At 43.2% G+C, this 19167-nt stretch overlaps 1 protein-coding gene across 4 annotated transcripts in view; it reads right to left on the bottom strand.

Annotated features, from left to right (window-relative positions):
• The window catches only part of PLD1 (phospholipase D1), a 183466-nt gene that overhangs the window by 149854 nt on the left and 14445 nt on the right, over window positions 1–19167 (bottom strand). Inside the window, exon 1 of one of the 4 annotated variants that reach the window (XM_037046523.1) lies at window positions 3476–3663. The exons of 2 other annotated variants lie outside the window; for them this stretch is intronic. The gene's annotated coding sequence lies outside the window, so the exon portion shown is untranslated. Of the gene's footprint in view, window positions 1–3475; window positions 3664–19167 lie in introns of those variants that run through there. One more of the 4 variants, XM_037046525.1, reaches the window with a different exon arrangement.

Here is a 19167-nt window from a genome sequence, read left to right as displayed (position 1 = left end):
ATCCTGCCTTTGGTCAGAATATTCTAGCCATTGGTCACCAGCAGAAGAGTTGAGAAAGCAGAACACACACTCAACCCCGGCCCCCACACACCCAGGAGAAAAAGAACAGAAAGGCCATGCACGCCTCACTGGTGGGCGGTGGATCAATAGAAGCACCTTCAAGTATGAAGAGCAACGCAGATGTCAGTATTTACATGGCTGCTTCTCATTATTAATAAATAGCAGATTATATTTCCCAAGAACATCAACTTCTCATGTCAATTAAATTTTCTGCACCACATCACTCCTCCAAGGCACAATACTGTTACTGCTGCTTACTAGCTGCTATGAGTTGAGACAGATTACATAACCTCCCTGAGACAGTTTCCACAATGGGAAAATGGGGATAATAAAGACATCGACACCACTGGGTGGTTGTGAGGATTAAATAGTCGGCTCGGAATAGGCCTGCCCTTAGGGAACGTTTTTGGGAGCTAGTTGTTATTGTTACTCTTACCACTGCCTCTGGTACTCCTGCCTTGACTGCTCTTACATCACCTCCGGAAACGCCAGAGGGGGGACTTGAATTTGTTTCTTCAGAATGAGAGAGTAGACTGGAGGTCTGCGGTCAGGTCAGACCTGGAGTAAAGTCTGCCCTCCGCCTTTGCAATGCCATTAGGAAGTCGGTATGTACTGTCAGGAATAAAACAGTGAGTTTCCGGGGGGATGGAATCCCAGCCTCCCCCACTTTCTGTCCCTGCTCCCTGATTCGAAAGCACAAGATCCACGCACCAGCACACAGGCATCTTCAGAGAGCAGGACCAAGAGCGAGACCCCGGCGGGAGGTGGGGGGGGGGGTAAGCAAGGAAAAGGTCGCAGCGGCCTTGGTCATTGCAGCCATCGCATGACTCCTCACAAGGCAGAACTGTAGACTGAGAGTCGGCACCTTCCGAAAGATACACAGTGAAGATTAAGACCATGGGCGGGAATGAGAATGATGTGGGGTGTGTGAGTGGAACAGGCCCATAGGTGAAAATTTATCAAGGTTCGGCAGTCAGAAAACCACCTCTAATATCACAACAACCCCTACTTACTCATTTCTTTTTCAGAGTGCTTATAATCTACTACTGACGTTCAAGTTTCCCAATGTTTGGAGTGTGGGCCAACTCATGTTGAAATAATTCGCCTAAGGATGTGTGTCCAACATCAAAACTCAGAATAACTTTAAAAGGAAATAAGGTTCACATGCTTCTGGGTCATCAGCTAGGTTCACAAGCCTTCAAACACTAATGAGACATCTGGAGTACTTGGAATAACAACAAGAAAGTATGCTGGATAAAAAGTAATGAACTCAGCCCTGGCCAGGTGGGTCAGCTGGTTGAGTCGCGGTCCTGCACACCAAACAACGGCAGGTTCAACCCTGCTCAAGGCACAGGCCCAGGATGCAGGTTTGATTCTGGTCAAGGCATGTACAGGAGGCTACCCATGGATGTTTCTCTCTCACATTGATATTTTTCTCTCTCTCTTTTCCTCTCTCTAAAATCAATCAAAGCATATCCTCAGGTGAACATTATATATATATATATACATATATATATAAATTAATTAACTCAAAGTGTAACTTAAAATGAGTGGAAATGAGAAAATGCCTATCCCTATTTGATTTTTGCCAAAAGGCTGAAATGCAATAAAACGAAACTAGCCCAGCAACACAAGAGCAAGAATTGCAACGTGTGTTACAGACCTAGAATCAGGAATAAGATTTGCTTAAATACATTATCCCAAAATTACATATTTTGAGCACTCTAGTCTTTTTTTCTCCCCATGTTTGAAAGAAACTTATTTTAAATGATATTCTTTGGGAAAACCCTAAAATTTGGACTTTAGGGCATTTCTCCTCTTAGTTTATCCTTTGCTTCATTGTTTATTTCTGTTTCTGATCAGTGGTATTTTGTTTTGTTACCTCTAGAAGAAGAGGACATGAAACACTTGCGAACACAGAAACTGAGACCTAGCACACATAAATCAGCTTTTCCAGGCTGTCATCCATGCAAAACAAGCACAAACGAGCAAAATGTCTTAACATTGTTCTTTTAAAATCACTGGGCAGCTACAATCAAATTGATAAAAGTCTTCCTTTAAGATTTAAATGAATAACACCTACTAGTTAATAGCACATACATGCAATAATAGCATATATTAAGTATATCACAGTTGGTGGATCTACTGTTAAGGAGAGAACCTGCAGAGCAGGTCAGTCATTGGCTGCACAGTTAGGTCTTAGGGGTTCGGGGTGCAGCCTGCTTTGTAGTCCTGAAGCGGCATGCAGTCATTCAACCTGACAACTTCTGCCTCGGTAGAAATGGGAACTGGGCCCTTAAAACTTAGTGAGTCACCTCAGAGATGTTTTTGAAGCACCTATTTCTGTCTCCATTCTCCTTCGATTTTATTAAACAGAGCTGAAGATGAGAGAACAGACCCTTTCTGAAATGAAACACTATTTCCCAGCTGGGAAAACAAACAAACAAACAAACAAACAAAAACCATAGAAGACTAAAATGGTAATAGCAGAAGCACCGTATCACATGTTAAAACATTAGTGCGTTACCTTGAACAGAAGCACTCTTAAAATAACGTAAATCAAAAGCATATTTCCTAAAGTGTTGTAAACTTAAGACAGCATCGAACTGAACTTGTGTTACAGAACAATTTTACGCTGGATGCCTTCTGTGATGAACTCACAAAGGAGAAATTGCTCTCTAGATCTTTAGGTTAAGGAAATTAAAGAAAATGGTATCACAATACATAGCTTTCCTGACTTAATCTCATTTTATTACTATTAGCAGTAATCTTTATAGTCCTATCTAGTCCTAGAGTAATCTCGGATTCTGAGGACTCCCTCAAAAACAGTGACAAGAAGGAAGGAATTCAGTCCAGCTTAATCCACCTGTACACACTGCCCACATCCGCTGTTAGGCAGGTATTTGACGAGGCATTCTAGAAAAACGACACATGTTTCAAAGAGAAAATTAAAACGATACTGTGGTCCATTGCAACTCTGGAGCAGGCCCCAGGGAGAACCGTGCATCGGGACTGTGGGCGAAACGACACCACTAGCCGGGGCGCAGCGCCCTGCTGCCCAGTGTTCAAAAATAAACTGGAACCAACTGTGTCTACAATCATAGTTATGCCCAAAAGATTTAATGAGAGGACACCAAAAAGAGTAACTCTGAAAAAGGAACTGAAAACGCTTACAAACAAGAACAAATCTCTGGACTGCGAATCCAACACACATGGGACGTTTCATTGTGCATTCCACGGCATTTAAGAGCGTCAAACAATGCACATATTATAAGGACAACCATACCTCCCAATCTCCGTTGTTTTGTAAAAGGACACAGCAACATCATAAATGCTGTGCTGTCATTTCATTGCCCAGTGAGCACAGAAAGCAAACCTGACATGCAGCACAAAGTTCAAAATGTTGCGTACTAACCTGGTGCCCCCCTGAAAAGAGTCTCTTCATGCTGCTTCAGCGAAAGAACCCTTACGATGAAGCTAATCTCCAAAGCAGCTGGTCGCCGAGAGGGGGAGAAGCACTGACAGCCCTGGGAATCCACCTACACAGGGAAAGCAGTCTGTTCCCTGCTTTTGGCCGCCTCCCTAAAGGCAACTTAAGTCAAAGCCAAGCCCACAAAGCACTTCAGCCTATAAGGTTTAGTAATGAACTGGAAACCACACCCCACATGTTAACTAGACACTGGGCTACTGTGAGAAATATAAAATCCACAGACGGAATGAGCAGAGGCTTCAGGCTTTGTTTTTGTCCTTGCTGTCCAAGAAAACTGTAACACACAAACTTGAAGAGAATGCATACCCTTGACCCCCTTCTGATACGCACAAAAGTGACTCATTTATTTTAAACAAGAAGAATACAGTCTGCCCTCCATTTGGGCGGGGAATTGAGACTTACATTGTTACCCAAGTTGGGTGGTGATGGTAGTAAAACACACGGCCCCAGGATTTCGCAAGAGGCACACGTGAAATTGCCGTTTCTGAGTCTCAAAGTTGCATGTTATCCATGTTTTTAGATTTTGGAGGGGTCACATTACAAAGGTCTAAAACCTCTTTAATCACTAAAGTCTAAAAGCTAATTTAAGTTCAAGAACAAAATTTCTCAAAGAACCTTCTAACTTCTAACGCTCACTTGGTATCTGTAAACCTGAAAATCACTTATAATTCAATCTCATATATATGTGATAAAAAGACTTTTGGTAGTTTTTGAGTTTTTTATAGTTTAAAATGGGACTTAATGTGACTCAATATGGTTTCAAAGTATAGAATTTATATTTTTCATTCTATATTTTTCAAAATATAGAAAAGTATTCAAATGTAATTGATGATTTCCTTAAGGAATTTATATCTTAAAAGTCAATAATCTTCCAGCATATTGCCTAAGACAGAATAAGATTCCATAATATGCTTTTTAATATAATGTATCTCCAATATACACAATCTTCCCCTAGTTTTCAATTCCTAGAAGAGTTTTAATTCTAACAGCTTGATTTCTATCTTATTTAAATAACAGCTATATAATGGTCCAAGTTACCTAACCTTATTGCTTCTTTTAATCCATAAGATTGGATCAAATATTCCAAGAAAAACTTGATTCACTTGTTGCCAAATAGATTTACGTGTATTTCTGAAACAATTCAAGTAACTCGAAGCCTATGAAACCAAAGTCATCAGCCTATGAGCTCAACAAGATCAGACAGGAAAAACCCAAAGACTCCCCCACATCTGAGAGCCGCCAGCCTCCCCCACCCTTACCTAGGACGGGGCTCCACAGTGTCCTGTGGGGTCATGTGAGAATGAGGGGAGCAACAGTCACAGCCACGCCACGGGAAAACCACCCTAAAAAGGAGCCACTACCCCACCTGGTGGCAAAACTCAGAAAAGGCTAGAACAGTTAAACTTGGAGGTCGGAAGAAAAACAAAAACACTGCATTACAAGAGTACATTCATGACACATATAATGTGTAGTAAGTATCATGAAAAATTTTCCCCCACAAGAGCAGATTATATCTAGGGGATATGAAAATACTCATGCAAAAAAAGAGTATGTATATTCAAAACCATCTGTTTTCTGTGTATCTGCTTTGCAAACATGTATAATAATTTGCACTCAAAGAGAAATCCTCTGATGAATAATATTGACTTCTCCTTTATCCAAAGATCTGCAAAAAAAATTCCTGTGAAGTCCACATAATCTCAGAAATGAAAGAAATATGGAAGTATCTCCAATTCATCTTGGTCACTACTGGTGGGATAGCATCTCCATCTTTCTACATTAAAAGCTTGTATTTCCAATATTTTTCTTACCTTTTGTCACAAAGTGTTTCGTTTGTCTCATATTAATTATTTCTGCTAAAATCGGACCTCCAACATCTATCTCAATGGAGATAAGAACAATTAAACACCAGGTTTCAAATTACATTATGGCCTTTACTAAAACTCCAGTAAAAATTAAAGAGTCGTAAATGAGCCCAAGTCACGTTATTAAAGCTGAAACTCATAACTGTAGCTAATGTTTAAGTTTTTACTACAAGTTAGCACTGGTTCTAATGCATTTTACAAGTATTAACTTATTTAAAACTCACCACTCTATTATTATACCAGTTTTGCAGATGAGAAAAGCAAAACACCTAAATTAGGGTATCATGCCAAGGTCAATAGCTAGTGGTGGTGCTGGGATTAGACTCCAAGCGGTTTGGCTCTGAAGGCAGTGCTCCTTCCTGAGCACAGACTTTACTAATTCTGCTCCCGGAGTACCCAGTGCTCGTGAAAGCTGGCCACAGTCTGGTCAAAGCATGGGAGGAGGAGACGGCTGGACAAGAACTGTTCTGTAGACAGTCCTCGTGATGGCGCAGGCGGGATATGAGAGGCTTCCCAGCAAAGCAGACACAGAGCTGAGACCCGAAGGCAACATGGCAGGGAAGGGATGCCCAGGTAGAAGGCATTCACTGACCCTGCCAAAGCAAAGGAGAAAATGAGGAGCCGGCCATTGGAGGGACCACAGGGAGCTCTGGGAGGCTAGGGGACTTGTGGGGTGGGGCAGGGGCGGGGCATCCACTGCCAGGAAGGCAGGAGTTCTCTGATGTAACATCACGGAGGCAAAGGGATGTAGAGAGATTTTCAACCAGAAAGTGACCAGATGTGCATGTTGGAAACATAAGCAAAGAGAAACTAGACCTTGCAGGGTAAGTAGAAATTTAGAAGATATTGCAGGTAAGGGAAAAGGCAGACCAGTGCTTTTAAACAAACAAGGTTACGTTTTCACAAACTTTATCAAAAAGGCTGGGGCAATAATCACAGGTGCTCACCAGCTCCCTTGTTGAAGTTCGGATTGGAACCTAAGCCACGAGGAAGTCATTAACATCATCCACAGAGCTGGCGACACAGAAGAAAGACTAGGCTGGCAGGAAGAGGGAGGTGGGATGGCCAAGGTGAAGGGCTGGCCTCAGAGGCTGTGTATGCGGTCCTGGGGGCCATCCGGATGCAGGTACAGCAGGAGATGTAGGGCTGGGGCTCCATACAGTTCCCTGCCTGGACAGGAGGGCTACAGCCAGGACTCCGTGCCGAGGAAGGCAACTGCAGCTGGAGGGGAGCGGTGACTTGGCCCCTGGAGAGTGCACAGTGTCAGAGGAGAGGGTGATGCTGTCCAGGAACGGGTTTCGGGGATCTCAGACTGAACTCAGGCCGTGGGTGGGGGGGAATTTCATTTTAACTTTTACCAACTTCCAAAACTAGCCATCGCTGTGTCTTGTCACAACAAGGAATCAAAGAAATCCTATCATATTGCCAGTTGTTGCAAGTATCTCAAAGTATCATTTCCACTCATGTCCACTTTAAAATTATAGTAGTTATTAGAACTACCACTAGCTCTTGATATGTAATGCATTAATAAAGACTGTATATTACAATATTACGTTTTTGGTATATGTATTGATAATGATCTATTAGTATATATATAAAATATACTGGTTTCCTTCATAATCCTATGCATTCTGATTTTATGCACTTATATTTATGCATTAAACATTAGTCTGAAAAGGGATTCATTAGCTTCACTAGAATGCCAAAGGGGTCTGTGGCACACACACACAAATGTGAAGAACTTCTGATTTAAAGGGGTAAAGAAAAACCCATAGGAAGACCTTTAAAAAAATGCATTCAGAAAAGAAAGGACCTACAATGAGAGGACCCATGATTCCATGATTCCAACCCAGAACTTCCGACTCGTGTTCTTCCCTCCATCAACTCCACACCCTAGAATAATAAAAGTAGTAATCCCTTCACTCATGCCAATAAAGTGCTTTCACATGGATCACCTCATTAGCTGATCACAAAGTCCCAGAGCAAGAAAAGGAAAATGCTGATCTCCCTGAGACCTCAGAAATCCACAGCCCAGGAAGACACCAGGCCCTACAACCAGAGTGCTGTACCAGTCCATGGGGGCAGCCCGTGGCATCTTCCACTCTACCCCAAGGAGCCACAGTCATGAGCACAGAGGAGCTCGAAGAAGAGCAGACCCCACAGAGCATGTGAGCTAAACCTGATCAGGAGAGAAAGGTCCAGAAGCCTGCTTGTCCTCAGGCTTCCATTAGCCTTGCCTTCCTCAGGCAAGGCAACAAGTTACCAGGATGCTTTGCTCAAAGCTCATTTATTTGGTCCTGATTACCGATCCAGGGTGAATTACAAGATTTACAATATTTCAACTGTTTAAGTTGGCTATAACAAGAACAGAAGCCTGTACTTAAGCAATTAGTCTGAAATTAGACAAGCTGAAACAAGGCGCGCTCTGTTCCCTCCTCACTGGGCCCACCAACTGGCGTCCATTATTTAATCCGTGACTCGAGTTGCCAGGGCCGTGCTAACAACAATGTCACTCATTGTCTGCACGTCCACTCCCCTACTCTGTAACATCTGTCATGGCTCATATCTATATTTTATTTTATTTTGCTCTCTTACTTTTACAGGGTAATTTTCATAACTACTGCAAATTGCTCTGAAATCTATTCTGACCCTCCAAAGAGGCAACAACATTTTATAACTTGGCAATAAAATCCGAAGGTGTGCAAGCAGGCACCCTTTTAGGTTCCTACAAATTTATACAAAATTACATCATGGGTGGCCAGGAGGTTTTTTTATAACCTTATCAGTTCCCAGATTACTTTGGCCTCTCGTATAATGCGGGCTTCCTTTTCACACAATAATGAGAATGTGGCTTTATATGACTACATAATATGCTCTTCTGAAAAACAAGTTGAGTATTTTCTAATACACATGTTAAAATGTAACTTACTATGTTTATTGATTGACTTTGAAGTTCCAAGTTTCTCTATTCTTTTCTTTCTTTTTTAAATATGTTGTGAAACGGTCAAGTGCCTCTAGTCACAGCCACCTGAAAACTGCAGTGAAAATTCTTGTGGGTAAAAAAAGAAAGTTTGAAATTGGTTTCCAGGCCTCTGGAACAGGGGGGAGGGCGGGGCCTCCAGCTGCTGCCTCTCTGAGGACACACAGACACGTGGACACACGGACCCGGCACACCCATCCACTCAAAGTGCAGCAGAAGGCCATGCTGCAGCTGCCTGCACTGTGGGGAGAAGGGACTGAACCTGCAGCCACAGGCCCGTGGTATCTTACCTTCTAACCACCCGAAGCACTTCCTTGCTTGTCCAATCTTAGAATGGAAGGGCTTCCTGTCACCCAGTTCTTGTAGCCTGAAGCCGCTTGCTTTCGTTCCTACCCCCTTTTCTCTGCACTGCTCCCAATGTGCTTCTGCACAAGACCCCTCCCTCCAGCCAAACCGGTTTAACCCATTTTTCAACCCCTAGTTCTTCTTCCCCAACAAAATTTCAACCAGAATAGGTAACATGGGAATTTCCTCACCAATTCTCTTCTCTCAAGCAAATGGTCCAGCCAAGCAAATACCCCTTACAGTACAAGCAATGCCTGGTAGACGTCCTGTGCTAACTCCCTTCATTAACAGGTCACCACTGCTTAAACCTTCCAGCCTTGCCCACCCATTGTTTATTAGTTCCTTGTGCATTCACTCAATTCATCCATCCAGCCATTCATTAAATCTTTACTGAGTGCACCTCTCCAGCAAAGTGCTAGGCACGCAGCACACAACAGAGGATAAAGAAATGTACTCTTGGCCCTGGGGAAGCTTACAGTTGAATTCTCTTGCCAATGACTTCTCATTCTGCTTTTTGATCGCCTTCGTCCCTCTGAGAGCCCCAAGGCCATGTGCCTATGCCGAAGTGCCCACTAACAAACAGGAACCAGTCTGGTGTTTTCCTGACTTTGTACAGTAAATTAGGCTGTCTGGTGAATTTCCTTCCTTAGGATATGGTCATCTGTGCTCAACACAGACCCACTTTCTGGATCAGTTATATTGAAACAGTCTATTTGCACTCATTTTCCGCTTCTTTCTTGAGATCAAATTACTTTCATTTGGCAGGGGTTTTTTTGGTTAAATAAATACCTGAGTGCCCACCGGTGGCTGGCCTTTCTAGGCATTTCTCTCCCACGGCAGCAGCTGGCTGTACAAGGAAAAGCCCATGGGCGTTCTCCCTTCTGGGAGCACACCCAGCCTTTCTCCCTCTGCTTTCCCCCAGGCATGATCCCTTCACCTTTCTCCGTCCTAAGCTCCAAGGGCCCTTCTTTTGTCTTTGTGACTCATTTCCTAAGCCCATTTCTTCTACAGCTCAGTTCGAGAAGAGAAGAGAAGAGAAGAGACGACACCACAGTGTTAACCTAAGAGGAAATGATATGGATTTGTGCTTCAGAAAAGGACTCTAAAGTATATCTGCACACTTTGTAACTCACTTAGACATCAACATGCCCAGGAAATAAGACTAGGGAAGTGTTTTCCCTGCTAAATATTCACGGCATGGTGTTCATGCTCACAGTGTGGTCCGTGCGTGGGGGCGGGGCCAACGGGACAGGCTGATGCAAGTTAATGCTGGAGCCTCCTGTGAAGCAGTAAGCACGTGGAGCCTGCATCCTCAGTGGAGAAAAGGGAATATCTTTTCCCTGATGGCATAATGAAATTAAAATAACGTGGGAATTAGGTTTTTTATGAAAAGGAATATTTTTTAAATATTTGTCGTCCTCAAGAACAAAATGAACCTTTGTGTTTGTGAGTGCACTTGCGACTTCTCTTTGTAAGGCCTGAGAGGAGACTATGTGCACCTGTGAACTGATGAATAGGGTGAGAGAGAAAAAAGGAATGATCAGTTTACCAGTCGCCGAGGAAAGCAGGCCACGTTCCCGTGGTAACAGCACCTGGAGGCGGTGAGGATGGGCTTTTCCTGATGCACAGAATTCCTGGATTGCTCGTACCTGAGTTCATTTAGTACGTCAGTGAACCAAACAGCTTGCCTCTGGTTTTCTAACAACCTGTCTCTCATTAGCTCCCCAAATAAAAGCCAACACCAACAGACAAAAACAGTATGGCAACAAGTAAAATAAAATACACTTTTATATCCTTTTTAAAAAAACTGTGCTAAAAAACATTTCATGTCTCCTGCACACTGACCCAGAAAAGCACTGTCAAGACGATGGCGAGACTCAGTTTAGACCTGGACCAATGAGCTTTGACACAGCTGCTGATGTCTGGTTCTTCACACCTACAAAAGCACAACATTCCTGAAGACAGTCTGAGAAGACAAAGAAGAGCGCTTATTACGTGTCTGTTTATACACTTCTGTTGCCAAGTCCAGTGATCCATGTGCACTTAAATTCCCTGCTGCCAGGGAGTTGGTTTGCATCTGTTAATAAGACAGCTTATTGAAATTTTATTACTTCATTCCAACATCTACTGAGTTCCTACTATCTGCGATGCACTGTGAGGCATGCAAATTCAAGAACAAATAAGACACACTGTCTTCAGAAGGCTGGCAGACTCACAGAGAAAGCAGCCTAGATGGCCCATGAACAAAAGTACACTGTGTATAAACGACGTTGTGTATGGAAGTGCCATGCAAATGTAGAGAGAGGCAGGAGTGAGCATGCAGGGAAAGTGGGTCGTAAGGGAAGACTCCAGAGAGGTGTAGGATGTTTCCCTGTAGGTGGACAAGGGAGGAACAGCATCCTTTTCAAAGAGCCAAGGCGCAGGAGAGCACCTGGCATGCTGTGGCCCCAAGAATGCCTGTAGAGAGAGCCACAGAGCAGGGCCAGAGGGAAGGAGAGAAAGAGGATGTGTGAATGTACGCTGGGGAAGCTGGAAAAAGTCGAAAAACCATGTGACAGCCACACTGAGAAAGGTCTTGCAATCATCTGACTCCATGTTCCCCCCAAATTTGTATGTTGAAATCCTCACCCCCAAAAGTTTTATACTAGAAAATGGGGTCACTGGCAGGAGTTTAAGCCATGAGGGTGTAGCCCTCATATATGAGATTACTGATTTACAAAAGATCCCCAGAGAGCTCCTAGCCCCCTTTACCGACACGGGGAGGACCTGGCTATGAACCAGGAAGAGGATCCTCACCAGAAGGGGACTATGCTGGTGTCTTCATCTTGGATTTCCCAGCCTCCAGAAGTGTGAGCAATACATTTCTGTTGTTTATAAGCTGTCCAGTGGCAAAAATTCATTATAACAGCCTGCACAAACTGAGACAGATCTGGAATGCCATGCTAAAGAGTTTTAGATCCAATCTTTGGTGATGGGAAGCACAGAAGGATTTTAGCTGTAGACTAACATAATCTGATCTGCGTTTTACAAAGATCACTCTGTAAAGCTGGAGGCAGAGAATCAGCAATATTTCCGGATCCCACCTACTTGAGTGGTGGCCACAGCAAAAAGGGAAAGAAGGCACTGAGGAGGTACTTAGTAACCAGCTGAGTTTGGGTGCAGGGAGGCACTAGGGTCAAAGATGACCACATTTCTTACTTAAGGAAGGAAGTTTTACTATGAGAACCCACGCTTACCCAACTGCCATCCACAAATAAACACGCCAAAACAAACAGAGCATGTATTGAGAAAATTAATGCCTGCTTATATAAGGAAACATAGGAACAGAGTTCTATAATGTGCCCCCTTTTAGAACTTTCATTCATGCACACACACAAATGTCAGCACCGACTATGGTGCCTGACACCGTGCTAGACACTCTACTGGGGACAGCAGAGCCAACAAGACAATGTGTCAACTCTTTGGGGATGGTGGGTGGGGGTGCTGCAGTAATGACTATATAACATGAGAGAGCTAGCCCAGCAGTGATTGAAAGCAAAGCAAAGTGAGAGAACAGGACAGGGTGTATTCTAGATAGATGGTCAGGAAAGGCCTCTCTGGTTGGTGATATTTAAGTAGAGATCTCAAGCAAGTGAAGATGCAAACCCCACTACAGTGGGACCCCTTCAGTTCGTATCTCACCAACCGTAGCAACATTCACTGCACGCCTCAGAATCTGTGTCCACATCCTAAAAGAGACCTGCTAGGAAACCAGCCCCTAAGAATTAGACCTGGGTCTCTCACAGAATGTTCAGATGTGTTCTCAAAATTTTCTGTACAGATGCAGTCACATCCCTCCCTCAAATTCATGGTTATTCTATTCCTGCACAGGGTACACGCTACCTCTAGGGGCTTCATGCCTCCTGAGCTAACGGTCAAGACGGCATCGTCATCGTGAGGGCCAACAGAGTGACTTTACCATTCTCTCCACCCACCCGACCACAGGGTTGCTGAGTCTCATTTCCCTTGGCACTGCCAGGGTCTAGCACTGAGCTTGGCACAAAGCGAAGAAGCAAAAACACTTAAACAAATGAATGAAAGTCCTGATTTCAAATCACATCTCAGGGAATAATATACTTAAACTTGTTAGTAAATCCCATACTGTGTGTATCCTCTTTGCAGAATTAAAACCCCAAATTTGCAACTCTGCCCTTAAAAAGTCACCAATTTCTCTTTTCAAGTGAATTTAAATCAGAAAACAGAACTGATTTTTTTCAAATTCTTCATCTGCCTTAAAACATTACCACCTATATTTAATATAAGGAATATAAACGTTTTGGAACTGGTGGTAATTGAACCACATTGTGAGTATACTAAAAATCACTGAATTGTATACTCTAAAAGGGTGTACAATTTATGAAATGTGAATCATATATCTCAATAAAGCTATTAATTTTTGTGAAAGAATCGAGGACTCGCAATAAAAGATCAATGAGCATCTGAGTCTCATCAGCAAAAACAGATTTGCAATGCTACTAATTTTTGCCTTAATTACAAAAGCCATTATTGGTTTAGATAAAAAATGAATGTTAACATCTCTGTATAATCTAGACAAAAATGTACAAATGAGTCCTGGCTGGTGCGGCTCAGTGGACTGAGTGCCAGCCTGAGGCCCAAAGGGCTGTGGGTCTGATTCCCAGTCAGGGCACATGCCTGGGTTATGGGCCAGGTCCCTAGTTGGGGCCAGGCAAAGGCAACAGCACACTGATGTTTGTCCTTCGCTTTCTCCCTCCTTTCCCTTCTCTCTAAAAATAGATAAATGAGATCTTTTTTTAAAAGGTACAAATGAGAAAAAATTTGTGCTATTAAAAATTATAAAATGGACAGCTTACCATTAGTTATGAAAGCAAATTTTAAATTCTCTTCACTTGCTAAGTTCACAATGGCTGATGAGTTACTTAATGAAAACATCAAAAATAAAGTCTTATCTATCTATGATAAACAGAGAGGGAAAAGAAAGCTGAAAAAAATAGTTAAAAAGCACAAGTAATACCAGGTCCTCATTTTAGCTACCAATCATAGCATCAGGGCACCATCTGCCAGATATCAGAAATGAAGAAACACTGACTTGTTTTCACTTTCTTTCCCTAGGTGACAACTAAGTAACAGTATACAATGGCTTTGTGAAATATCAGCGTGGTTGGGCTGAACTACATCCCCCAGAATTCCCTCTTGCCTATTTCCTGTTAGGGTTGACTGCCACAAATATTCCCTCCCGGGAGCTGGAGCAAAGGGAGGCAGCAGACTTGCAGCAGCCTACACACTCCTATTCCCAGCTATTCAATCAAATACTAACCAACTGCTGTTGTGAAGAGAATCTGCAGGCAATTAAGTAAGATATCTAATCAGTTCACTCTTATTAGTCAAAAGAGAAATTATATTCAGTGGAACTTATGCAATTAGTTAAAAGCCTTTAAAACAGGGCTTGGGCCCTCTCTGAGTTCAGAAACTCCAAGCTTTAGTCCTGCCCTTGGAGTTCCAGCCTGCCCATGATATTAATTTCTTGACTGCTTGCCTTATGGATTTCAAGCATCCTTAGCCAGTCCCACAATGGAGTTAAGCCAATTCCTTAACAGAATAATGCCTTAATCAATGAAAACCACTAGCTCTGTCTCTATGGTAAACCCTGACTGGATCCTGTTACAGTTATTACTGTTGAGAAGACACAGGAAAAAACCTCTTAGCATGGAACATCCAAAAAGACACTAAAGAATCTCACTCGTATATGAGCTCTCTTCCAGCCTCTTGCAAAAATGACCAGGAAAACAGAAGACTGTAGATTAATTAACTTTTTAAAAACTGAAATTTATACTACTATAGAAATATGGAGCAAATTAAAAATGCCTGCAGCTAGGTATGACTATCTACAATACCTGCACTCTGGCCCAGGAGATGCAAGTGGAAGTGTTAGAATTCTGAGACAGATCCTTAAAACAGAGCCGTCACACCCTTCTTCCCTCCTCATCCTCTGCCTGTAATGTGAATATGACGCCCGGAGAGCTGCAGTGGCCCTCCTGGACACGGATACATCCTGGAGATGGCAGACTGGAGGGCTGGCGAGAGCCTGGTGATTCCTGCAGCTGTCATGCCAGCTCACGGCTGCCCAGGTCCGGAGCGCTCTTCCATGAGAAATAAAGCCACTGTCGAGGGGGGCCTCTGATCCTGGGAGCTAAACACAATGCCTGACTGATAAAAAGGACTGCTTTCTCCAGTTTTCCTAGTCCCTCAGCAGTAGATAAATGCATCCAACTTGCTACATTAGAAGGAATGGCTCTGTTTCATTTCACTGCTAGGTGTGTGAGGACACATTAAGTGTTTAAGGGGATTAGAGCAGACAGTGGCTGTAAAAGCCCATTTTTATGTCTGCCTGCTTCTATTCTTCAGCAAAAGACTCTGAGAAAAGTTTTTCGTCTGAGATAAATGCCTCCACAAAGCCACTAACTTTAATTCCCATGGAATAGAATTTCACTTGGCAAGGCTGTGGTTGCATCCGAATCCACTTATTCGACAGATTTGTGCTGTAGAAAATTTGCTCCACTATCTCTTTAGGTAGGCTCTGTCTTTTCACATTGGAGTCATCTAATTCCTCCCAAACCAACAATTCTCGAGCATGTCTGGGGTATATTTTTTTGCTGAATGCAAACCACACAGTCATTTCGAAGCCTGTAATTCAGTCCAGTAGCACTGGGCTTTCTGGGTGTGTGTGAACATAACCAGCAAGAGTGGCACACACTCACATGGTAACCTTGCCCTTGAGCTCCACTGTGTCATTGTATCATGGTGAAAAGCTGCCTGACACACCCAGCAGCTGACAACCATGAGAGAAAATAATATCAGGCCCGAGGCCAAGGGGGAAATGAAGTGATTAATACGGAAAACACAGCAAGAGATATCAAACAGGAAGAAGTTGATGGTTTCCATACCTTTAACTTGCAGTAATTTTTTTTTTCTCCTCAAACTATAAAAGCCTGGATCAAAGTAATGCCATAGTGCACAAGTGTGAGATGTCTTTATTACCCTGGGTCATTCATGACTGCAGTGACTTTGACTCCTTTTTTATAGAGGGAGGAAGGAAGGTGAAGTTAACACAATCGTAACTCTGAATAGTTAAACTAGGGAAATTGTAAGTGTGAACACTATGGGCCAAGCCGTTTCCAGCATGAGCTACTATTGTTGTGCCTCAGCTCCCTCGTTTGTGCTGTTTCCTTCCTCTGCCTCACATCTCAATTCTGTCCTCTTTCCAGCCACACACGTGCCACCCTTCATATTCCAAACGTTACTGACTGGCTCCACCACACACCCAGAGGTCACGTTCACCATTCTTTCTTTCCACCCTATTTTTATACTAAGAGTAATGCAGTCTAGATGACCCCCAAATGAAATCATGCGCTCTGGGAATGCAGATGGACCAGAGACTCCTGGCTTTCGAGCATTCACCTGCACCAGCTGATCTGCAGAGAAGAAAGGAGCCTTCAGACAGAGAGGCCACTGTGATTTCCAGGGGCCAAGCCAGGAGAGGGAGGAGAGGTTATTGCCCTGCCCCACTCTGGACCCGCTGAGACTGCTGCCATCAGCAGCTACTAGAAGAAATGTCGAAGGCTGTCTTCCTCCTTGCCTCTGAGTCACAGGAAAACAGACTCAGCAACTTCAGGCTCCTGGAGACAAACTTCTGTGGGGCATTCGGCTGGTTCTAACTTCCTTCTGAGGCTCCATCCCCCAGATTTGCAAACTTAGAAGAACAAGACCCGGCAAGTGTCTTCCTCGGCATGAGTCCTGTTCTCCAGGAAGGCACCTGCAGCTATGGCAAGTGGGACCTCGCCTTCAAACCCCTTTGGCCTGTGGTCGTCACCAAGGAAACCAAAGCAGAAGACAGCCAAGGGGGGTGAAGACAGCAAAGGGGGTGAACTGTTTACCTGAAAACAGTTCTTCGGGGGCTCCAAAAGTACCTGGAGGAGACTTTTAAATTGATTGATTGATTGATTGATTGATTGAGAGAGGGGAAGGGAGGTAGAAGGAGGCAGAGAAACATCAATGTGAGAGGAACATCTATCAGGTCCTTCTCATATGCACCCCAGCTGAGGACTGAACCCACAACCCAGACATGTGCCCTGACCAGGAATAGAACTGGTGAACTTTTTGCTTTGTGCGGACAACTCTCAACCAAATGAACCACACTGGTCAGGGTGAGACTTTTATTAAAGGTCCTACATATCCCCGTTTGAACACAAGCCAGTGAAATGCACATCATCTCTATTAACCTGACTTCATTTAAACCCTCAGCAGGGCAGAGGCTGCACACATTTCCTAAGTCTGTCTACTAATCCAAACCCCTAACAGCTCAAGTACTTTTTTCCCACCTCCAGACCACACATTTCTACAGACTGCTTCCAGTGATCTTCAAGAAATATAACTCCGGTAGTGTGTTGGGCTGGCTCATCTGAGCTCCTAAGAACTGATTGGTAAACTTGAGGGAAATTTTATGAATCAGCTGTTAAACATAGAAGTTGCTTCAAATTAATTCATATAAACTTACACTGAAATAAATTATATCAAACTCACAGGTAATAAATACTCAAAATTAGTCATTTCTTTATTACTTTAGTACATTTTAGTAACCTCTATGCTCTTGAGGTTACTTACATCTATTTGACCTGTAAGAGGAAATACTGTATAACGTTGTGCTACTGCACCTGTTCTCCCAATTTTCTGTAACTTGAAATCAGCCATAATGAGAATACTTTCACAGAGAAATTGAGGAACCCTATGAATTATAGCTTGATTTTTGATTTGTTGATTGTCTAGGCTTACAAAAGTGATAAAGAAAATCTTTAAAAAATTTGTGGTGCCTACAGTGGTTATAATGTAAATTAAACAAAATGTTGAGCCCTGGCTGGTGTAGCTCAGTGGATTGAGTGCAGGCCTGGGAACCACACAATCGCAGTTCAATTCCCATTCAGCGCACATGCCTGGGTTGCAGGCCAGTTCCCAGCAGGGGACTCCCAAGAGGCAACCATACATTGATATTTCTCTCCTTCTCTCCTTTCCTTCCCTTCCCCTCTAAAGACAAATAAATAAAAATCTTTTTTAAAAATGTTGAGGAAATATTCTTCAAGTGCTATCCAATGCAGCCATAGATGCTTAATGAACAAATGAAGCTCTGAAATGTGCCTTCACTGTCCCACTTTCTCCTGACTCCATACTGTCATAGAAGAACATCCACCATCTTCTTTCATCAACTATAACTATAGGTCAGCTATGAATATAAGGGTTCAGTGAAATCCAACAGAAACCTGTCAGAATTGATTGGCTACATGGACTTCACCATAGAGTGTAGTATGCTTTTCATTATTTGTAAACTGTGTGCTACACATCCTTTATATCAGTAAAATCTACAGTAGACATATATATATATACATGTATATATGGTGTCCTCACTTAATGTCCTTGGTAATTTCTTGGAAACTGCAACTTTAAGTGAAACAATGTGTAGTGAATCCGATTTTACCGGAGGCTAAACGATATGAACAAGAGTTAAGTTCCTATGTCACACTTTTAGTCACAAAAACATCACCAGACTTCTAAATGAAGAGCTAAACACTCCTAATATTAAACACTGAAATAAATGTGAGCTATACATACATTTAAGAAAGATTAATACAACAAGAAAATTCTTTTCCACCCCACTTCTTCTAGTTCAGGGTCACGGGTGGCCCAGAACCTCTCCTGGCAGATCGAGGTGGGACCCATCCTGGACAGGCTGCCCTTCCATGGAAGGACCACTCACACACACCCCCACCCACACTCAGACTGGAGCGATGTAGGTGAGGATTCGCCCCAGGCATGCACCTCCCTGAGGTGCAGGAGGAAACTAGAGTACCAGGAGAAAATCCACACAGACATGGGGAGAACGCGAACACTCCACAGAGAAAGAGGCCCAGCTGGGAATCTTTTTTTTTCTCATCAACATTATAACAAAACAACGTTAAATGAAATGACATTATTCAAAGACTTGCTGAATATGTGTGTGTACACATTAATTTTTCCGGAGAGCTGGTTGTTAAACATTTACCAGCACAGCATTGCATAAATTGGATTAGGTAGTTCCTTTGTTAAAAATTCCTTAATAGCTCCCTGTCCTGGCCACCTTCTATGCACTGCTTGAAACCCTCTCAAACTCACCTTGCTTGCCGGCCGTTGCAATGGTAGCCAGTTCCAAGAAGATTCCAGTTTGCTTTACAACAGTTCAACCTAACAGGGCTTCTGGAGTCCAGGCTCCTCTGAAGCTGCTTCACGTGGCATCCATGGGAGCCTGCCTGGCAGTCAGACATGCGCAGTCTAAAAAGTAGGGCTGCCTCGATTTGATGGCAGGTATTTGTTGGGAACCGCCC

The sequence above is a fragment of the Sturnira hondurensis genome, unplaced genomic scaffold, assembly GCF_014824575.4.
Source record: "Sturnira hondurensis isolate 20B ecotype Veracruz unplaced genomic scaffold, ASM1482457v3 Scaffold0005279, whole genome shotgun sequence".
Taxonomy (NCBI): Eukaryota; Metazoa; Chordata; class Mammalia; order Chiroptera; family Phyllostomidae; genus Sturnira; species Sturnira hondurensis.
Note: the sequence above shows the minus strand (reverse complement) of the source record. Positions and strands in the feature narration are given on the sequence as shown.